Source organism: Panthera uncia, assembly GCF_023721935.1.
Source record: "Panthera uncia isolate 11264 chromosome B2 unlocalized genomic scaffold, Puncia_PCG_1.0 HiC_scaffold_24, whole genome shotgun sequence".
In the NCBI taxonomy this organism is placed as follows: Eukaryota; Metazoa; Chordata; class Mammalia; order Carnivora; family Felidae; genus Panthera; species Panthera uncia.
The window spans coordinates 21,359,149-21,382,662 of NW_026057580.1; the positions used below are offsets into that span (position 1 = coordinate 21,359,149).

General features: G+C 38.2%; 1 protein-coding gene across 1 annotated transcript in view; it reads right to left on the reverse strand.

Annotated features, from left to right (window-relative positions):
* Positions 1-23,514, reverse strand: part of KLHL31 (kelch like family member 31) — an 86,911-nt gene that overhangs the window by 15,348 nt on the left and 48,049 nt on the right. The window contains exon 5 of the mRNA XM_049653842.1: positions 18,164-18,234. The gene's annotated coding sequence lies outside the window, so the exon portion shown is untranslated. The remainder of the gene's footprint in view (positions 1-18,163; positions 18,235-23,514) is intronic.

Sequence of the window (23,514 nt, forward strand, 5' to 3'; positions counted from 1 at the left end):
CCTTTCCCCCATCCCCGGCCCTGGTAACCACTGTTCTACTTTCTGTCCTTAGGAATTTGACTGTCCTTGGTACCACATTTAAGTGGAATCATACAGTATTTGTCCTTTTGACTGGCTTATTCAGTTAGCATAATGATTCATCCGTGTTGCACTGTGTGTCAGAAGTTCCTTCCTTTTTAAGGCTGAATATATACTATTGCAAATGTACACATTTTTTAGTGTTTATTTATTTTTGAGAGAGAGACGGAGCATGAGCAGGGGAGGGGTAGAGAGAGGGAGACACAGAATCTGAAGCAGGCTCCAGGCTGTGAGCTATCAGCACGAAGCCTGATGCGGGGCTCGAACCCATAACCATGAAATCATGACTTGAGCCAAAGTCGGACGCTTAACTGACTGAGCCACCCAGGTGCCCCATGTATACCATAGTTTAATTATCCATCAATCTGTCAATGGATGCTTGGGTTGCTTCCACCTTTTGACTGTTGTAAATAATACTGCTATGAATGTGGTTGTACAATACCTTTTTGAGACCCTGCTTTCAATTCTTTGGCCTATATATCCGGAAGTTGAATAACTGGGCTATACAGTAATACCATTTTTGAGTTTTTGAGGAACTGCCATGCTGCTTTCTATGGCAGCTGCACCATTTTGCATTTCCACGAACCATTCACAGGGATTTAAAAAAATTTTTGATACAAACTTTTACGTACATATACTTGATTGTTAAATATTATAATTTATATGAATTAAGCTAATTCCAATTCACTATATATTATATTTACTTGAACTGCATATGGATTAAAAATAAATATGTTTTATACTAAAATTTATTTTTCAGAAATATGGCATCTAAAAACTGTATGTGATGATAAAATTTTCAGGAAAAGGAGAAAGAATGCATATAGAAATGGATCAAAATTATATGGGGCAGTTACAAGTTTGGCTAGACAGCAAAGCACTTGTACTTCAACCACTGAAGGGGAGCCTGGGTGGCTCAGTCCGTTGAACGGCCGACTTTGGCTCAGGTCATGATCTCGTGATCCGTGGGTTCAAGCCCCGCATCAGGCTCTGTGCTGACAGCTCAGAGCCTGGAGCCTGTTTCAGATTCTGTGTCTCCCTCTTTCTCTGACCCTCCCCTGTTCATGCTCTCTCTCTCTCTCTGTCTCAAAAATAAATAAATGTTAAAAAAATTTTTTTAAAAATAATTGAGTGCCAAAAATATTGGCATTGTTCGAATAGAACAAGCAAATTCAGTTTTCTAAAGAATCATTTTGAATGTGAAGAAAAATCTAAAGAAAAGAAAATGTACATTTCAGAAACTAGTAACAAGAATATGAGCAAGAGAGCAAGAAAAATGACATTTGTAATAAATTTTAATAATGTTCCATTGTGGACACCAATTTTCAGTAAAAAAAAAACTGATGTTAATAAACATAATCCAGGATAGGATCCAGATTATAATGACTTTCACATAGTGGCTGAAGATTTCAAGAGACCATTTTTAAAAAAAAAATTATTTAAGGGGGGTGAGGAGAGGGGCAGAGGGAGAGAGAGAGAGAGAGAGAGAGAGAGAGAGAGAGAGAGAATCTTAAGCAGGCAGCACGCTCAGTGTGGAGCCTGACACAGGGCTCAATCCCATGACCGTGAGATCACGACGTGAGCTGAAATCAAAAGTCAAATGCTTAACAACTGAGCCACCCAGCCACCCCTCAAGACACTTTTTAAAAAAAAATGTTTTAAAGGCAAATAGATTCATTGTGACTGGCTGATTTATTTTAAAAAGTGTTTTTCTTTTTTTTCATGTGTACTTTTTAGCAGTGATACTACAAAATCAGATATTTGCAACTTAAAAACAGTTTTAAAAACAGATATTTGCAACTCAAAAACAGCTTTCAAAGACTGGAAGATTTAAGCATTTTTTCCCCATAAAAATGCCTTGTTTTATCATGATGCTTTTCTAAAATGAAAGTGTTTTCAAACTGTTTAATAGATAATACTTAGCAGAAGGAAGTAAAATTAGAGGAAAAAAATGGTGGAATAGTTTGTAAGTGATTTTAGATGTTATATTTGGTGCAAAAATGATTTACGTCTTAGAGAATGGCAAGAAATTATTGGAAGTCTAGATGCTGGAATGTTTCTAAATTTAGTTGAACTTATAGATCATGAATGTCAATAAAGCTAATCACATGGCTATTATAAAAATGAACTCATGATTTACTTGTCTAACAAAATTCAAAACAAATTAGTAATGCTACTAGGAAATCCTAGTAAATCTGAAAACTATTGAGAATAAAGGAAGCAGAGTAATTTTGATTGTACACCTTATATAGCTCATTGTGAACAGGTGTGTCAGGTTATTAGGTATATTCACATGATGAATAATGTCATCAATAAAAGACTTTACTGAAATAAAAAAAACTGGATATGGCCTATCTTGTGAAACTATTAATAAATTAGAAAAGATAGTATTAACATAAAAATGCTTGTGTCCAGGGGTGTGACAATGGAGCAAACATGGCTGGTGTATACAAGGGTGTACAAGCCAGTATTTCCTCCCAAAATTGATTGTCCCAAGTCTGTGCAATATTTAGCTCATAGTTTTAATATGCAAAAATGTTGCTTCTGTGAATTGAAATATAAACTGTCTTGAGTATGGAATAAAGTACATTTACTTTTTTTTTTAATTCAATGACACATGGAACATTATTATGTCTGTTTTAAGAATGATATTATGGAACATCTGACAGGCATAAAGATCAATTGCACCAAGGGACCTTTTACACAAATTAAAAACACTCACCAAATATTAAAAGATATACTATCAAATGACAAAATACATTATGCTGTAACCAAAAGCATCTTAGTGCAATAGATCACATATTTTATGAAACTTACATGTATGGGATGTTTTAAAGCAACAACAAAAAAGTTAATAAAGCTCTATGTTAAAAACGTGACTGTATGGGGCACCTGGGTGGCTCAGTCGGTTAAGCGTCCGATTTCGGCTCAGGTCATGATCTCGCGGCTCGTGAGTTCAAGCCCCGCGTCGGGCTCTGTGCTGACAGCTCAGAGCCTGGAGCCTGTTTCAGATTCTGTGTCTCCCTCTCTCTGACCCTCCCCTGTTCATGCTCTGTCTCTCTCTGTCTCAAAAATAAATAAACGTTAAAAAAAAATTAAAAAAAAAAACAAAAACAACAACAAAAAAAACGTGACTGTACATAATGCTGCATGCTTAATAGAAGGCGTATCCCTTTGCTTATAACAAATGAAAAAATTACTTTTAAAGCATATTTGATGAATGTAAACTTTAACAAAAGATATGAATATATATCCAGAATTTGAAAATAAATGAAAAGAAAAATTAGGAAGTAAGAAATTTACAAATCACTGCATGAGAGTATCAATTATTATGGAAAAAAATGCACATCACACAAAAACTATGTCAGTTGGTGAGTTCAAGCCCCACATGGGGCTCTGTGCTGACAGCTCAGAGCCTGGAGCCTGCTTCAGATTCTGTGTCTCCCTCTCTCTCTCTGCCCTTCCCCTGCTCATGCTCTGTCTCTCTCTCTCTCTCTCTCTCTCAAAAATAAATAAACATTAAAAAAAAGCTTTTGGGGAGAGGGGAAAATGGATGATGAGCATTGAGGAGGGCACTTACTGGGATGAGCACTGGGTGTTGTATGTAAGCGAAAAATCACAGGAATCTACCCCCAAAACCAAGAGCACACTGTATTCACTGTATGTTAGCCAACTTGACGATAAATTATATTTTTCAAAAAAAAAGCTTTTATTTTTAAGTAATCTCTACATCCAATGTGTGGGTCAAACTCACAACCCTGAGATCGAGAGTCACTTGCTCCACCAACCGAGCCAGGTCTTGATTTAAAAACAAGATTTAAAAAACAATCTCAGAAGTGATCTTGAGATTTAAAAACAAATTTTTTTTTTAATGTTTATTTATTATTGAGAGACAGAGAGAGACAGAGCATCAACATGGGAGGGGCAGAGAGAGAGAGGGAGACACAGAATCTGAAGCAGTCTCCAGGCTCCAGCTGCCAGCCCAGAGACCGACATAGGACTTGAACCTGCAAACCGCGAGATCATGACCTGAGCCGAAGTCGGAGGCTTAATGGACTGAGCCACCCAGGCGCCCCGACATTTTTTTTTTAATGATGCTAATCTTAGTGCAATAATCTTCTACCAAAGAAAATGAGATAAGCAAAGAAGTGGATTTTGAAAATATTAATGATGAGTTTGCTTCCATTAAAGCCAAGAAAGTAAAATTACAACAAATTCTGCTTTGGTATAAATATAATTTTTATACTTAATGTGAATTACATCCATTTTTCAAGTCTTCAATATTTTTCAGCTACTTAAATGTTCTAGAAAGAAAATGCCCATAAAATACATAAAAATATGTAGATACGGGTGCATAGTTTTCCTTTTGCCATAGGCTCCAATATGGCTCCGCACGGCATTGCAGTGGGAATACTGCTCAGCATCGGGAAGGAACAAATACCTGACTGATGTATCTCTAAGGTGTTGCGCAAAGTTGACAAGCCAATTCAGAAGGCCCTAGATGTATGATTCCATTTAGAACATTCAGAAATAGAAAAAACTATAGGAAGGGAAAGGAAGTCACTGGTTGCAAAGGGCTGGGATTGGGGAACGGACTGGCTATGTAGGTACAGGGAAAGATTTGGGGGATGATGGAAGTGTTCAATACCTTGATTGTGGTTGTAGTTCCACAACTGTATGCTTTTGTGAAAACCTATAGAATTGTGAGCATTTATTTTTCTCTATGAGCCTTAGACTTCACAGCAGAGCAGCATGCAAAAAATTCTCTTTGGAGAGGATGACTTTGGCTATGGTAAGTAGCATAAATTGGTGTTAATGTTTCAAGAAACCAGGAGGCCAGTTTGAATCTGGTATAATAGCCCTTATAGAAACGGTTCACTCTGAATTCCTTTTTGTCCTTCTTGATTATTGTGGTTCTCCACTTTGCCCTACTTCTTTTACGGCCTATTATCTAACGAACATCTTAGTTGTTTATGGGGTCTTACTGTTCCTTGCAAGTAATAGATCTAAGATGTTAAAGGAGTCCTCCAGAATTGCCTAACTCCACTTGAGGCTGAGAGGGTTCAAAAGACTCTCGGGAGCACATGTTTTTTCAAGGTTAGACTTAATTACCTTTTAGTAAAATCTTGGCATAGGGACAACCATATTCAGGGTGCATGTCAGAGCAAAGGTTTTTAGTCTTTGGAGGTTTTCGCCCACATCTCAATTATGTTTTCCATTATCCTCTTGGCAAGCTAGCTAGATTGCTAAATCACATGGAGTTCTCCTAAGACTTTGTGTATTCGAAGATGTACGTTGTCCTCCCAAGCGACGAACAGTAGTAAAGTATTATTACTCTATATTTCTGTAGTTCATTTTACAGATAGATTATATGAATCCTTTTATAGAGGATTGTAACTCAGGGTTGGAAGAAGCTTTAGGGCCTTGTTATTCAAAATGTGGCCCACCATAATGGGGTGCTTGGGTGGCTCAGTTGGTTGAGCCTCCAACTTCGGCTCAGGTCATGATCTCATGGTTTGTGAGTTCGAGCATCACATTGGGCTTGCTGCTGTCAGTGCAGAGCCTGCTTCAGATCCCCTGTCCCTGCTCTCTCTCTGCTTCTACCTTGCACCATCTCTCTTTTGCTCTTTCTCAAAAATAAACAAACATTTAAAAAAATGTGGTCCACCAGTCAGCATGTGCATCACCCGGAAGTTGGGAGAAATGCAGAATCTCAGGGCCCAACTCCAGACCTGCTAAATCAGAATGCATAGTTCAACAACCCCTTCTCCCCATTTGTGTGCACATTTTTGAAGTGTTGGAACACTGCTGTCCTTGCGCTTTGGCCTCATCACTTATGTGGTGCTCAGCTCTGCCACAGCACCCCTGCAAAGAGCTCAAGCGAGGTGAATTTATTGTATATTGCACCTTCCATTACTATTTATACAATGCTTGTGTAATATCTTGTACAACATAATAGATATGGAACACAATAACGCATTGAATACTTTGGTTGTTATTTATCATGTAAATGAATGTGTTACGGTAGGAGTTTGAAAAGCACACGGAGTATTCACAGGGAACTACTAGATATCATTTGTATGGTAATGCTGAGAAGCCTGCTTAGGTATTTTCAGGTAGAGGATCATCTCTGAGTAACACACAAGATCAAAGACCTCTGCTGCAGCTACTTTACTTACACTGGACATCCTGCGGCAACACAGGTGGGCAAATAGTAACATTAACTTGTACTGGTCAGTGATATTTCTGGGACTAGTCTTAGGACTAGTTTAGCATTCAAATGTATGTAATGTTTAAAATTTAGGGGGCGCCTGGGTGGCTCAGTCGGTTAAGTGTCCAACTTCGGCACAGGTCATGATATCACAGTTTGTGAGTTCCAGCCCCGCTTCAGGCTCTGTGCTGATGGCTCAGAGCCTGGAGCCTGTTTCAGATTCTGTGTCTCCCTCTCTCTCTGACCCTCCCCCATTCATGCTCTGTCTCTCTCTGTCTCAAAAATAAATAAACGTTAAAAAGAAAATTAAAAAAAAAATTTAGAAAGAATTCTTGATGCCCTCCTCATAGGTGACTATAGAAATGGTTTAAATTCCTAATTTTTTTTTTTGAGAGAGAGAGAGAGAGAGAGGGAGGGAGAGAGAGAGAGAGAGAGAGATTGACAGTGAGTGAGGGAGAGGGGCAGAGGGAAAGAGAGAGAGAATCCCAAGCAGTGCAGGGCTTGATCCCACGATGCTGGGATCATGACCTGAGCGGGAATCAAGAGTCAGATGCTCAACCAACTAAGCCACCCAGGCACCCCTAAATTACCCAGTGTTAAGAGGCATATTAATTGTACCTTCTTCCAGGTTCTCAAATGTCCGCATTTTTTTAAACCTGTGATTACTTATGTAATTACCCTGTGCTTTCTGCTAAACTGTGTATTTACATCGAGGTCATCTTTCTAAGTGTGGTTCCACGATCCCCTATTCAAACCATTGAGAAGAAGTTTTTCGGAATTCAGAACTTCAAATATTATTATGTAATATTCCAAGCAGAGCCTGTGACAGCACCCCTTAACCAAACATTAATATTTCTCCAACGTATGAAATAAACATTCACACTAATTCATATGAATGAAGCCTCTAAATATGTTTTTCTCATGTCAGATCAAGCTTTTGCCACAAAATCAGTTACAACATTTTTTCTGTTTTCATGGTTTTTGTCTTGTTTTTACATTTTGCAAACTGTGGATAAAGGAAGATGGACCAGTTTATCATAACAAAATGAGAAGACATTTTAGGAGTGCTTCAGTTCACCTTTTGCTTACGAGTAGGGAGGGACTGGGCAAAAATGAAGGTACATAAGATGTTTATCAAAACTAAAATGTGTTGAAATAGTCCATAACTTTCTGAATGTTTAATAAGCAACACGGTCAAAATATCATGTGAGGCCAGGGGTTAACCCTGTATCTGCTGATGCCAATTCTCACTGGCCCTGTTTCTTTCTGAAAGACCCTAATTTTAGCTAATGAGCCAAATTAAAAATACTTGCTTCATCAGACTATCTTGCCAACTTTGGGGCCATGTGACCCTGTAGCGTTGCATGAGATATATGCAGAGGGTTTCTGGGGAAACTTCTGTTTTCCTGATATAGATCCAGCCTTCTTACTTTCTCTTCTCTTCTCCCTGCCTGGGTGTTGCTGTAGTACGTAGGGGTACAGTGGCTCCCTTGCAACAAAGAAGTGGTCAGCATGAAGATGAAAGCCTCATGTTCAGGATGGTGGAAGTGAAAAGCAGGAAAAGCCTCTTGAGCCTCCAGGGCAACGTTGGACTACCCCAGCTTCTTGTTGCACAGGGCAAGTGTATCATTTAAGATACTGTTTTTGAGTCTGTTATTTGCACCTACACATTCCTAAATGCTGTGCAGTATCACTGATTTTTCCCCTCTTTTTTATTTTTATATGCAATAAACTGACTCTACCCATCTGGCTTCCCTGGAATGATAATTATAGCTCTGTACAATGTCCATACCCATTATTACTTGCCTTACCAATTAGAAACACCTTTAACTTGCGTTGGTTTTCAAGGCTATCTTTCATCTACCAAGAAAAATTATGGTACAATGCTTCCCTCACCAGTAGCTTTTGTCCACTTCTCTTCAACATGTGTTCACTCTGGTAAAATGATGCCCTTTTCTCCTAATAAAAATGACTATCAAGCAAGGACTGCAGAGGTTGAAACAAAACATTTAGAATAATTTTTTAAAAATAACTTTTCTAAATAACTTTGGAATAATCAAAAAGTTTTAATTGTCAGTTTCATATTTGTTTCCTTCATTTTTTTGCCTATTCTTAGGCAAAATTTACAACAAAGTTTAGTCAGTAATTGGTCAGCTTTGTATTCAATACAGGTCAAATCAGTAGATTATAATTCAATCATTCCATTTAACTCCCTTCCAAATCTGTATGCTCTTTTTTTTTTTTTTTTTAAGTTTATTTATTTGGGCACCTGGGTGGCTCAGTCCTTAAGCATCTGACTTTCGCTCACGTCATGATCTCACGATTTGAGAGTTCCAGTCCAACGAACCCCATTTCAGGTGAACACGAGCCCCATGTCCAGTAAAAACAGGAACCTACTTTGGGTGAGCCCTGTTTCTTTCTCTCCACCCAGTCTCTGCCCCTCAGGGATTCTCTCTCTCTCTCTCTCTCTCTCTCTCTCTCTCTCTAGCTCTCTGTCCCTCACTCACTTGTGCCCTCTCTCTCAAAAAATAGACAAATAAATAAATAAATAAATAAAGCTTATTTATTATTTTTGAGACAGAGGGACAGAGAGAGAGACAGAGACAGAGACTATGTGAGTGGGGCAGGGGCAGAGAGAGAGAGAATCCCAAGCAGGTTCTGTGCTGTCAGAGCAGAGCCACACTCAAGGATTGATCTCATGAAAGGTGAGATCGTAACTTGAGCCAAAATAGTCAGACATTTAACCAACTGAGCCATCCAAGCACCTCCAAATCTGTATGTTCTTTTCTTGCCTTATAGATTCTCTTCCTTCTTTTATCTCTTTGACATTTGAAATGTTTGTTTTAAAGTTCCCCTCAGATGATTCTATAGCATGTAGTTCATTCAGGGTGATTCCTTACATATTGGTGTCTGCCGACTCTCTCCTTGGCCTGTGAGCATATCTTCAGAAGTAATCAAGACCTCTATTTGGGTCCTATTTGATCTCAGGGTATAGAAGAATCTCCAAGGGTTGGTTTCTTGTTGTAGAAATGTACCCCAACACACATATAATTTAGGATATGATAAAAATGGCATTTGAAATCAACAGGGAAAAGACAGTTATTTGATAAATGGTATTTGTAAACTTGAATGGTTATCTGGAAAAAGATGAAGTTATATCCATATCTTATATTTTATACCCAAGTAAATTCCAGATGAACCAGACATTTAAACAAACAAAGTGTGAAAATAATTCACGGGAGAATCTTCTCTTATAATCTTTGAGTGGAAAAGTTATAAGCTACACAATAAAATTCAACTTCATAAAAAATCTGTATGGCAAATGCCAATATGGCAAAGATAAGAGATAAGCAAGAACCTAGGAGAAAATATTTGCAAGACATTTCACAATTAAAGGCTAAATTCCCCAGTATATAAAAAGTATCTTCAAAGAAATAAGCCAACAATCAAATAGGAACATGAATAAAGGTGTAAAAAGATGGTGTATAGAAAAAGATCTACAAATGGCCCTTATACCCATGAACATACACCCAACCGCACTCATAAATGCAAATTAGATCTACAGAGAGGAAATCATTTTTTTCTTGTCAGATTGGCAAAGAGCCTAAGTTTAATAACACTCTATGTTGGCAAATGAATGAGAAAACAGACCTTTGGAGCTTAAACTGGAAAAAACATGTCACTGGAGTAATTTTATAAATGTATAAAAATTGCATATACATTATGTCATTTGACCCAACAAATCCACCTTTAAAAATGTTTTCCCATAGATTTACTTCCCTGTGTGTGAAATAATACATTTAAACGTTTATCACAGCAAAAAATTAGGAAGTAAAAGCTTATCAGTAGGGGACTGGTTCATTAAAGGAATGTTCTGTGGCAGAGAAAAGATCAGGAAAGTCTTGAATAGGAACAATATCCGTGATATATTTTGTGTGTGTGTGTGTGTGTGTGTGTGTGTGTGTGTGTGTGTAAAATGCAAACTATAGGTCACTGTGTGTATAGCATTTGGTAGAACTTGTGTGAGGAGGAAAACTATGTATATGCATGTGCATTTGCATGTGTATGAATAAATATTTCCGTAGAGATGCACAAGAAGCTGGCATCGTTGGTTGCCTTGGGTAGAGGTGTGAGTGGCTGGAGGTCACAGCTGAGAGAGAAACACCTTTCAAATGTATTGCATTTTTTAAAATTAAATGGCACTAAAGTATATACTTTAAATATACATTAAAGTACATACTTTAATAGATTCAAATTACATAAATCTCAAGAACACACAAAACAAATTATGGTGACAGAGGTAAGAATAGTATTACCTCTATGGGGAGATGTTTACTGGGAACAGGCAAGAGACAGCCTTCTTAGAGGAGCACAGAGATGTCCTCTATCCTGAATTGAACGTTAGCTACGTAGGTAAATGCATGTGGGAGAATCCATCAACTCCACATTTCACATGTGTGCCCTTTACAGGACGTATATTGCACCTCAGTACATTTCTTTAAAGTGTATGCTTTGAGCAAGGAAGTTGATATATACAACCAAATACTAACATTCTGTGGACTCCTTGTTCACTGTAATCTTAGTTCAAGTTATAACTGTTTTCCCTCATTTGGTTTTAAGCTTTTAAAAAAGAGTTTTCATGTAAGAATGTATATGGATGCATATGAATCTCAATGCAGAGAGAAGTTGCTGCCACTCTGTAGTGTTCCTTCTCATTTCTTATGAAAAGTAATCCTTTGGTGACTTCATTTCAGTGTCCAGTTATCATTCCATTTTTCTACAGCCATGTTGTGTGTGGATGTGTGTGTGTGTGTGTGTGTGTGTGTGTACTCATGAATAAGAACATACCCAGGTATGAATAGACCCAAGTCACATGCTCTTAAGAATTTGATATTGGACTTTGCTTCCATGTTGAATGAATTTCTAAACATTAGCTCAGTGCAGCTTGAGTACTGTACAATGAGTCAACAAAAGCTCAAGTCTAAGAGTGTGAACCAATAACAAATTCCTTTTGAAAAGGAACTTTGATCTTTACCATAACACTGCCTGCTTCCACCATGTAATCTCTCATATTCTTTTTGTGTAACAAGTGTGTTTTCCCGCATGGAATGTTTTTCTAACAACAGTGGTGAGGTGTGACATGGCAACATGATTGGAGCAATGTTTGGGTCCTAAAGGAATAGGAATAAGTGCCAATGACCAAAACATATGATGGTGCTGAGTCACTGTGATTTGGTGATTGTCTAGTGAAAAGCATATACAGAGAGCTTGGCTTTCACTTCCTTTCTTTTGCTGAAATAAGCTGGAGGCACTGTTACATGACTGCCTTTCTTTCACTAAATCTCACATTTCAGGTGCTTCTCCCTCACATAATAAAATGCAAAGCACACAGGTGGCCACGTCCCTGGGGGGAACTGAGCCTGTCTGGCTGCCTCAAAGCCTCAACTAGATTTGCCTTGGAATTTTAGGTAGGGGTGGAAGATTGGGATTCATGCTTAGGAATCAGCACACTGAAATTTAATGAGCAAAGGAGTGTGTGTATGTGTGTGTGTGTGTGTGTGTGTGTCTTAAACTCACTCCTAGGTAGTTAAGAAACTTATTCAAGGTTGAACAGAGTAGAGGTATTTCAAATTGCTTTAGAAAGAAAATTACAAAAAAACAATCTAGGAGCCAGAGAACCTTTTGGAATACCAGTAAGAGGGCTCCAACATAGGTGAGATGAAGGCCTTTTTGATAAATAACAGCAAGGTCCACCTGGCAAGATTAGCCATGATAGATGTGGTGGTGACAATGTGGATGGAAGAATCAACTGAGACCATCCTTCCTCGGTGTATGTGCGTGTATGTGAAGGTGTGGTGGTGGTGGTGGGCGTATTAGAGTCAAGACTTAGAGTAAGACAATGTTAAGAATGCCAAAGAGTATTGTGAGTGATCCAGGATCCTCTTGGGATAAAAGATGGGCTGGAAGGCTTGGGGCTTCTGAGGGTCTACTGAGTGGCACCCAAATCACCAAATCACTAAAATACATTTTCATTACCTTTAAGTTTGTTACTCTTGTCCTTGGTAGCTCTCGGCACAACAGATGGTAGTTATCTGCCAGTTCCATTGGATCGGAAGCTCCTTGACCAAAGGGGACATATTGGATTGATCTCAATACCCCTGATGTTTAGCAAATGTTTCTATTGAGTTAGTAAATAAATCCATCTTCTACTTTTTCTTCAAAACTCTGAAATGTGAAGAAAAACTTAGTGTCTCAGGACTTTTGCTTCTATACTCACACGTTCATACAGAGTAAGCACCATACAAGTGTTAACTATGCTTGCCATGATTACTACTATTTCTAAGTTTTCTTTGAACCCTCATATGTAAATATTTAACCAACTTTGGGGACAGCACAGTGGCTCAGTCAGTTAAGCAGCCAGCTCTTGGTTTCGTCTCAGGTCATGATCTCAGAGTTTGTGGGTTCAAGCCCTGAATTGGGCTCCACACTGTCAGCGGGATTCTCTCTCTCTCTGTATATATATATTTGCCCCTCCCCTGCTCTGTCTCTCTCTCTCTCTCTCAAAATAAATAAATAAGCTTAAACAAAAATTTAACTGACTTTGGTATTTTTATCTAATTACATTCCTCTGGTTCCTTCCTTTTATTTTTCATTTTATTTTTAAATTTGTGTGCGTAGTTTTATTTTTTAATTTTTATTTTAAGTAGGTTCCACACCCAATGTAGGGCTTGAACTCATAACCCTGAGCCAACTGAGCCAGCCAGACAACCCCTCTGGTTCCTTCCTTTTAATTTAACTGTATGCCACGTGGCCTTATACACAAAAATTTTAAGTTTTATTTTTAGAATCCCACTATTTTCTGCACAAATGTTTATATTTCCCATATTTCCTATTTCTTCTGAACATTTTCCCAATGACTGGAGTCGTGAAAGCCATCCTCAGGAGCTGATTCAATATCTACAGCGCTGGTTAGACACAGTCTCAGGGAGTTTGTAGCCAGTGTGTAGTGTTTGCTCTTAAAGAGTATCCCTCCCTTGACCTCGCTACAGCATCCAATTGCCATTTCATTTTCCATAATCATGTGTGACAAAGCGGACTTTTTCACCCTACTCACTTTTATCTCAGCTAGCTGCTGCCTGACTTTGGCTTCACTGCTCTTCAGAACACACCACTTCCTCTTTTTTTTTTTTTTATTTTTTTTAATGTTTATTTACTTTTGAGAGATAGAGTATGAGCAGGGGAGGGGCAGAGAGAGAGGGAGACCCAGAATCTGAAGTAGGCTCCAGGCTCTGAGCGGTCAGCACAGAGCCCGACGTGGGGCTGGAACTCATGAACCGAGAGATCACGGCCTGAGCCAAAGTTGAACCCTTAACCGACTGAGCCACGCAGGTGCCCCGGAATACACCACTTCCTATAAGGCCTCAGTGCTTTCTTCTGACCTTGAGCCAGTAAGCTCTTTTCATACTCCTCTGTCATGCTTAGTTGGTCTGACATTATTAAAAAAATAAAATAAAACAAAAATCCCTCCTCAACCAAAAGCCTTTTCTTTAAGATAGTCTCTTCTTCCTGACAGGTATGACCCTGAGCTCCTTTTTTTTTTTAACCCATCCAGTGAACAGGTTAATGCTGATTTTTCTTTGTCACACCCATTATTGGCATCCTTTTGCTTTCTGAGGTGAACCCACGACTCTCTACCCTCTGTAGGTCCTCATGTGTGTGGTCCCCTTCCTGTGCGTCTTTACCCTGATCAGGACACTCTTAATTCCACTTGGTTTTCTAAGCCAATTTTAAAACTCATACATTCAAGGAAAAACATAACTTCTTTTTTTTTAATTTTTAATATTTATTATTATATTTTTTTAACTTTCATTCAGTTTTGAGAGACAGAGCATGAACAGGGGTGGGGCAAAGAGAAGGGGAGACACAGGATCTGAAGCAGGCTCCAGGCTCTGAGCTGTCAGCACAGAGCCAGACATGGGGCTTGAACTTACGAGCAGCGTGATCATGACCTGAACAGAAGTAAGACTCTCAACCGATTGAGCCACCCAGGCGCCCTTTGGAAAAACATATCTTCTTAAATGTTCCCCACTCTAATAACTTCCGTAGGGTTTCTGTGAAAAGTGTTTTCTTCATATAATACTAATGTATCAACACATGTGTGCTTCCTAGTAAATATTCTTAACCTTTTGTCTTTTCATGAATGGGTATTGTTCCTTGAGACTCTTTCTTCTATTTGGGTTCTTTCCAAAATGCATAATATAATCTTCCATCCACAATGGATACCAACTAACTGTTGGTTAAAGTAGATAACAATTAAAAATATAATATTCACTCCTGCCAGCTAAGTAAATATTTAACTTACTTAATATGACTCAGTGACAATTTGTTCAGATACTGCACTTCCCTGCTCTCAGGGGACTGCTGTCTGTTGGTGCTTCTCTGGGTCTTCCGTTCCCACCTAGCTCAGATGTAGAGTGTGGGGCTTATGCAATAGACCAGAACATTGTTCTTATAAATTTTACTACCTATATCACATGCCAACCTATCATAAAAGCCACGTTTAATTTGCTAGGCTGAAGGCTTATAAAAGAGGTGAGAGATTTATTTGAGAGAGAAGGAACCCATAGAAGCTTCTAGTGACAGATTGCTGGGGTTGAAGTTCAGGTTTTGCCATGTTCTAGCTGTGTGATTTTGTACAGTTCCTTAACTTCTTTGTGCCTCAGTTTCCTGTCATAAAAAGGCAGCCATGATAATTGTATTACTCTCCTAGAGTTATTACGAGGAGCAAATGAGTAAACATATGAAACAGAGTAAGCTCTATGTATTACAAGCTTCCACTGCCACAACTACTACTATTTTTAGGTTTGCTTTGAGTCTTTGTATGTGGATGTGGATTCAGATGCTACACATAACGATTCATGAAAATGAGTCATTGGGTTGATTCACCCTTAAGAAATAGATTCTGGCAGGTTAGAAGAGCAGACACCAAGTTCCCTCTGCTAAGACAAAGCCAGTGCCAGAAGGGATTGAGGAGAGTGAAAACTAGTTCCTGTTCTAACAACTGCTCTGACTCTTTACAACGGTTGCTGTCAAGACAAGGAAAGGCTGAGGAACTCTTCCAGATTGAAGGAGACGAAAGGGGCAAGGCAGCTAAATGCAACTCAGAACGCTGTGTTGGATCCGGGGTGGCCATAAAGGACATTGTTCGGAAAACTGGAAGTGTGCGAACAGAAACTGAATGATAAAGAGTGATTATGGCATCAGTGCTAAACGTATAACTGCAATGTGGTTATGTAAGAGGATACTCTTGTTCTGGTTGTGTGTGTGTGTGTGTGTATGTGTGTACACATGGAGAGAGAAAAGAGTGAGATGAGAGAGAGACTGGAAAAGTAAATGTGGCAAAATGTTAACATTGGATGAACTGGGGTAGTACAGGATTCTCTTTCCTGTTTTTGCAACTTTTCTATAAATTCGAAATTATTTTGAAATAAAAAATGAAAAAGAAAATTAGTCCTGTGATTTGAAGACCCAGTTTTCCAACTTAAAAGATGGAGGAGTTTTAATTTATGGTCTTTGAGAAGGATTATAATATTTTCTGAGCTGCTAATTGGCATATTTTGTCTGAAGAGTCTTTTAAGATGTTTTAAATTAAAAAAATCCTCCAAAGATGACAAATTAAGGCACATATTGAATATACTTCTATTGAAAAGAATAAAAATTCATGATAAAAAATAATTTAATAAACTGCATCTATTGGTTTATAGAAGAGTTGAATTGTCATTTGACCATTTTAAAGTCAATGGTATATTGATCCATTTGTATTGTCTGAAGAACTCAGTTTGCTTAACAATGAACTCTTTTCTCAAAATTTTGAAACAAACAACAGACTAATGGATTTGAGTTATCAATTTTGAAACCTCCAATTCATCATAAATTCTTAATATAAAAAATACAAGGGTACTTAAAAATATAAGTTGACCCCAAAGTGAAAGGACAAGGTTGTATATTTTCTTTAGGTCTGAAATACATTCATAGAATAAAAGTTTATAAGTAAATTTTATCATCTTTGACACACTGTTTCTTTTTCTGTGTCATATTCAGCCATTAAGTTCTCTTTAATATATGCTTTTATAATACAAATTTAATTATCAAAATCATATTACCAAATAGTAGTGAATGTTCAAAACATCGCAAGTTGGTTCCAGTTTAAAATAGAATGTGCTCTAAGGTACCTGGGTGGCTCAGTTGGTTAGGCGTCTGACTCTGGCTTAGGTCATGATCTCATGGTTCGTGAGTTTGAGCCTTGCAGCAGGCTCTACACTGACAGGGTGGAGCCTGCCTGGGAATCTCTCTCTCTCTCTCTCTGCCCCTCCCCTCATTCTCAAATAAAAATAAAAAATAAACTTAAAAATAATAAATAAATAAAATGGAATGTGCTCCAGTGCAATCTCTTCTAGTTTTATGCATCCAGTATCTTACCCAGATGAACCCACATAAAAATGATGAATCCATTATCAATTCCAGTGACACTGGAAATGAAGCTTGAGTGGCAGTCAGAATCTGAGAGGGAATGTCATTAGGTGAAAATCTTACGGAGCTTTCTGAGGATCTCTATCAGGAGCCATCAAAGCTTTACCCCTGACATGGAAGATCTTGCTGGGGGTTGAGAGAGGCTTTGCATACTCCTTGGTTCAAGAACTCAGGACAGTTGCTAGCCAAAAACTGGGCAGCCATTACTCAGCTGTGAGCGTTAAAAAAAAAAAGATAAACAATGGGAAAAAAAAGGAAGAAGAAGGAAGGCAAGAAAGAAGATAAAGGTAGTGATAACTATGTCATTAAAACCAAAAATAATTTGTCAGGAAAACAAGGATCATTTTATTTTTTTAATATTTTTTTGAGTTTATTTATTTATTTATTTTGAGAGTGAGAGTGTGAGCATGAGTGGGGGAGTGGCAGAGAGAAAGGGAGAGGGAGAATCCCAAGCATTCTCTGTGCTGTCAGTACAGAGCCCAATGTGGGGCTTGATCTCATGAATCATGAGATCATGACCTGAGCCGAAATGAAGGGTTGGAGGCTTAAACTACTGAGCCACCCACGCACGCCAACAAGGATCATTTTATATAGATAAAAGAAGATGTAAAATTCATGAGCCTTCTTAGTAATAGAGCCTTAAAAGAAATAAAGAAAAAACTTTCTGGAATATCAAAGAGAAAATGATAAATATAATTGTAAGAGGAATTAAAATATTTTTCTCAAGATTTTGTAGAGAGCAAAAAGTAAAATAAGATTGACTCAGTAGGTAGGTATTGAACTTTGTATTTTATAAGCAGAGGCTATACCTTTGCCATGCATCTGTGGACCATTTGCAGCGGCTGGTCATATACTTGGACACAGAAGTCCAATTATATAAGAAAAATGAGAAAATGGGGGCACCCAGGTGGCTCAGTCAGCTGAGCATCCTAATCTTGATTTTGGCTTGGGCCACAGTCTCATGGCTCCTGAGATCAAGCCCCATGTCGGGCTCTGTGCTGACAGTGCAGAGCCTGCTTGGGATTCTCTCTCTCTCTCCCTTTCTCTCTGTCCCTCTCCTGCTCATACTCTCTCCCTCAAAATAAATAAATTTAAAAAAGAGAAAATGTAAACATATTTATATAATCATAGCTAACATACACAAAGAAAGGTTTAAGCAAACAAAACGCTTCAGTCTGTGAATTATCTAACAGTTTCCAAAATAGTCTTAGAATATAAACGTTTCCAAAACTCCAAAGTTAATTTATAATCTTTAGGCAGATATTCACTGCAACTCTATTTGTAACAATAAAATGCTGGAAATAATCCAAATGTTTGTCAATAGGGGACTCAGACACTCACCACTGGAGAAGTGTGGCTAGAAATAAGGAGCTTCTTATGCTTCTATGGATATGTACTCTGTAGAATGTTATTACCTGAAAAAAACAAGATGGAAGAAGATATATTTCACTATTTACCCCCAAAATGTGGCAGGGATATGAATATTTGCTTATATTTGAAATCATAACAACAAAAGGGCATAATAAAAACACTGAAAAAAAATTGGTTATATTGGGACTACAGTGAAGGAAACACAGATTGAAAACTACATTTTGGATTATACCTTGTTTTGTGAATTTGAGTTTGGAACCATTTTTATATCATTATAAAAATCAAATTAAATTTCAAAAGTAATTCCTAAAACAGAAAGTAAGATAAAGATTACTGTGTTGAGTTAGTAGCTTAACTATACAAAGATAAATTATTTCAAGGGGCTTAAAAAACAGCGATTTAATGTATAACCATTGGGATATATCCTAGGAATAAAAAGAATTCCAAGTACACCTTAATATGATAAATACTATATATATATATATATATATATATATATATATATATATATATACATACATATACATACACACGCATATGCACACACACATACCTACATACATACATATGTTTTTCCTTGCCAGAATGCTGGAATTTCTGGGATATTCTGATGATTCAGTAGGACAGAATATGGGACAGAATACTGGAAAGTAGCACTTAGAAAATCTAAGATTGTAAATGCTGAATCCACCTAAGGGCTATGTGTTACTGAAATTTGCAAGGTGACTGCCTTTGCTGGGACCCAAACCTGATAAGAGCAAAAATTTTATTGGGAAAATCTTTTAAGTAAAAGAATAGTTAGGGGCGCCTGGGTGGCTTGGTCGGTTAAGCGTTTGACTTAGGCTCAGGTCATGATCTCATGGTCCGTGGGTTCGAGCCCCGCGTCGGACTCTGTGCTGACAGCTCAGAGCCTGGAGCCTGTTTTGGATTCTGTGTCTCCCTCTCTCTCTGCCCCTCCCCTGTTCATGCTCTGTCTCTCTGTCTCAAAAATAAATAAACGTTAAAAAAAATTAAAAAAAATAGTTATTAAGTGGAGGTGTAGGGTATATTTGAGGTCTTAGCCTGTAAACAGAAAGTTGCAAGCAATTCCTGCATAAACTTTCTGTCTTAAAATATATATATAGATATAAACGTATCACTATATTAGTCCCTAAAAATCCCATCACTTCCCAGGAGTTCACACTATTCCTGAGATTTGCTTTCATGCAAGATTTTCTAGTGATTTAATAGTCCTTGTTTTCAAACTATCAGGTAGAAAAAATAGTCATTTCATTGGACAATAAGCTACGATTTTGATTCAAAGAAGAGTCAGAAGATTCTGAAATGTGCACTGGAGTATTTTTGGAATGTGATTCAAATGGGTAAAGTTTAAACTGGAAACAGCAAAAAGTTAAACATTTTCTATTTATAAAAAGTCAAACTATTTTTTTCCTCACCTGGTTAAAAAGTTGGTACCAAAGTCACTAAATAGTTTCATATAATAGATAATCCTTTGTTGGATTCATTCCTACTTCTATTTCAGGAACTTATTGTGGTTTTCCCCTTTGGTTACCACCTCTACGTATCTTATGTTATCAAGCTATCTTTCATAAAATCTTCTAAGTGCTCTTTTATTCTTTATGGAAAATAGTGTGGGTGTGGGAATAACTAACTGGTTAAATTTAAAAACCACAAAGACAGACACAGATGTGACATGTATTACTGTCTTCATGTTAACAACCTTATGACATCATTTTCTAAGCTGTTTCTGAGAATGAAATTCCCAGCCACATCATCAGCTAAATTCACTCAAATTCATTATCTGGATTTGGTGTTTCTCCTGCATGGTTAAAGCTTGGAATTTGAAAGCTTGAAATTTCTTGGAATCAAAAGTGATTTAATAAACAAAGTTAATTTCAATGAGTGATAGATTTGAAGTTTTTGCCAACACAGAGTCAAAGAGATCTATTAAGGCTCTAAAATAAGTAATTTTTTAAAAGATATCAATGGACATTTTGGTTCCCCCAAAGGACTCTGAATTGGCTAAGCATTTAATAATAAGAATGACTTTAAACTTCCTTTTCATCTCAGTATATTAAAAAATCAGTTAATTTAACATCATCAAAGTGTAATTCCCCATTCACATCTTTCTTTCACAATAAAATTTTATCTGCAGAATTCCAGTTTGATCCTTATGCAGCACTGTGCTGAGTTCTCCTGCTCAGCTGCCTGAGGTATTCATCTGAGTCTGTAGTAGGCATATGAAAGCATATTCCACCCATGTGGGACCAGAAGTTACCCCCAGAGCAGAAAGTCTTCTATCCTCAGCCCACTGCCTTGTAAACTTGCCCTTTAACTCCATACACTTTTGGACCTACAGTTACATTAACTCCAAGGAGGCAAGTACTTTGTTCTCTCAGGAGGGAAGGCCAGATCCCCACAGTAAATTGTGTACAGGCTCTTGGGTGCCTGCCCTCAGCCTGGAACTTTGCATTTGCTCTCTCATTCCATCCAGTCAACAACACCAAGAGGGAAAAAATCTCCATTAAAATTTTTTTTTAAATTCCAGTATAGTTTACATACAGAGTTATATTAGTTTCAGATGTACAATATAGTGACTCCACAATTCCATACACCACCTAGTGCTCATCACAAGTGCCATCCTTAGTCCCCATCCCCCATCTTACCCATTCCCCCCACTCCCTGCCCTGGTAACCATCAGTTTGTTCTTTGTAGTTAAGAGTCTGTTTCTTGCTTTGTATCTCTCTTCTTTTTTTATCTTCATCATTTTTTTTTGTTTTTTTTTAATGTTTATTGATTTTTGAGAGAGAGAGAGAGAGAGAGAGAGAGAGCATGCATGAGTGTGTGTAAGCAGGAAAGGGGCAGAGAGAGAAAGAGAAAGAGAATGAGAATCTCAAGCAGGCTCCTCACTGTCAGTGCAGAACCTGATATGGGGCTCCAATCCATGAACTGTGAGATCATGACCCGAGCCAAAGTCAGACACTTAACCAACTGAGCCATTCAGGCACCCCTTTCTATTTGTTTCTTAAATTCCACATATGAGTGAAAATCATACGGTATTTGTCTTTTTCTTACTGACTGATTTCACTTAGCATTATTTTCTCTAGTTCCATCCATGTCATTGCAAATGGCATGATTTCCTTTTTTATGGCTGAATGATATGCCCTTGTGGTGTGTATGTATATATATATATATATATATATATATATACATACACACCACATCTTGCTTATCCATTCACCTATTGATGGATACTTGGGCTGCTTCCATAATTTGGCTCTTGTAGATAATACTGCTATAAACATAGGGGTGCATATCCCTTTGAGCTAGTGTTTTTGTATTTTTTGGGTAAGTACCCAATAGTGTAATTACTGAATTGTAGGGTAGTTCTATTTTTAACTTTTTGAGGAAACTATGTTTTCCATGGTAGCTGCACAGTTTGCATTTCCACCAACAGTGCATGAATGTTCCTTTTTCTCCACATTCTTGCTAACACTTACTGTTGAAGAAATCTCCATTGAAATTGGGGACACTTCCTGTGTGAACTAGTACCAACCATGGCCACATGGCAGAAAGCAGAGCCTTGGGAAACTGACTGATATGTGTTGACCAGGCCGTAGGCCTGAGGGAAATAAAGCAGTTGTGGGTACACGGGAGTGGAAGTCAGGAAGTTACCACAATAACTTGGGAGGTAGGGCTTTGCAAGAAGCTGGGGAAATAAACATTTTTCAAGTTTCATATTTCTCTGTTAAGGCCGGAGAAAATTGGAGCGTGTTTTATAGTAGAAATGAGTCAGCCAGACCGCTCTGTAGGTCTATAGGGCAAAAACATTTTGTTGAAAAGCCCTGTGAGTATTATTCTCACGGAACGGTCTTTTCCTAATTCTAGGGTCTTTTATGTGCTCTGTAGAATGGAGTGTGTATGTTTGGGTGGGAATATATCGGCCACAAGTCTCTCCATCTTTTATTTTTCCTTTCCATGTTGTTTACTGTCTCTTTTCCTCTTGCTCTATCCAAAGATACCAGTCAAAGGAGCCAAGCAAAGTGCCCCCCTTTTGTAGAGTTAAACATCTTCATATACGGATAGATGGCTCTGTTGGGTAGGTGAGTGCAAGATCTGGTTGTAGCAAAGCTGGGCAGCACATCAGCAACTCCAGATGCTTAGGCCACCTCTCTGTCACCCTTCTACCCCCCACGTGGCACTGTGCCCTGAATGTCAGATGGAGGCAGGGCCTGGGCCTGCCAAGTTTTTTTTACTGGTATTCACATATCTTTTTTCTATGTGCCAATTCAGCATGATCTAGGCAAGGATGATTTATTTTGTAAGGACTGAAAATGACTGAAAGTAGCTCAAGTAAAGGAGGGTCCACTGGAAGACTTTGAGGTTATGTCCTGGAGTTCATTTGTAGGAAGTGTGCCTGGACCACCTGGGAAATCTTTCACTCTTGCACTGTCTCCCTGAGTGAGGTGCCAACTGTTCCTGCTATTTTCCAGGATGGATGTGGCAAGGCTCACCTGACATGACTCCAGGGCTGTAACGACTATATGACTGCACCATTTTGTTTTAAAAAGTGGTGTTCCTCTTAGCCAATGTGTTATATACAAGCTGTTACAAGGGATGCTGCAAAATGCCTGCAATAAAATTCTTAATTCACATTCATTTAAAAACATTAAGTGGATTTCATTTAATTTTCATGCAAGTGCAGGATTGGAAGTTGTCACATCAACACTAGATGGTCAAGTAGATAATGATAGGATGCCAGAATTCCAAAAGGGTTGGGAGTCATTGTTGGGGGTGTCAAAGAATTTGTTTCCCCCATAGGCACATGGCATTGAGCCAGCATACCTCATAATTCCTTCCCTTCCATCCCCTTCTCTATTTTCCACCCCTTTCTTGTAGTCAGTTCAACCAGAGGGATGTGGATGTCAGGTATTTCTGCTAGCTTTTTAACATCCAAATAGTTATTTCTCAGACACATGGTGACTTGTAAGGGTTGGTGCTGTTCTGATACTTATCCTTTGGAAATTTAAAAAGTCTTTATTTTGAGGGTGCTCAGGTGGCTCAATCGGTTAAACATCCAACTTTGGCTCAGTCATAATCTTGTGGTTCATGAGCTCAAGCCCCACACCGGGCTCTATGCTGACAGTTCAGAGCCTGGAGCTTGCTTTGGATTCTGTGTGTCTCCCTCGCTCTCTGCCCTTCCTTCGCTCATGCTCTGTCTCTCTCTCTCTGTCTCTCTCAAAAATAAATAAACATTAAAATAAATAAATAAATAAATAAATAGTCTTTGTTTTGTATTAAATATTTGACCAGAGGCCAGGGCC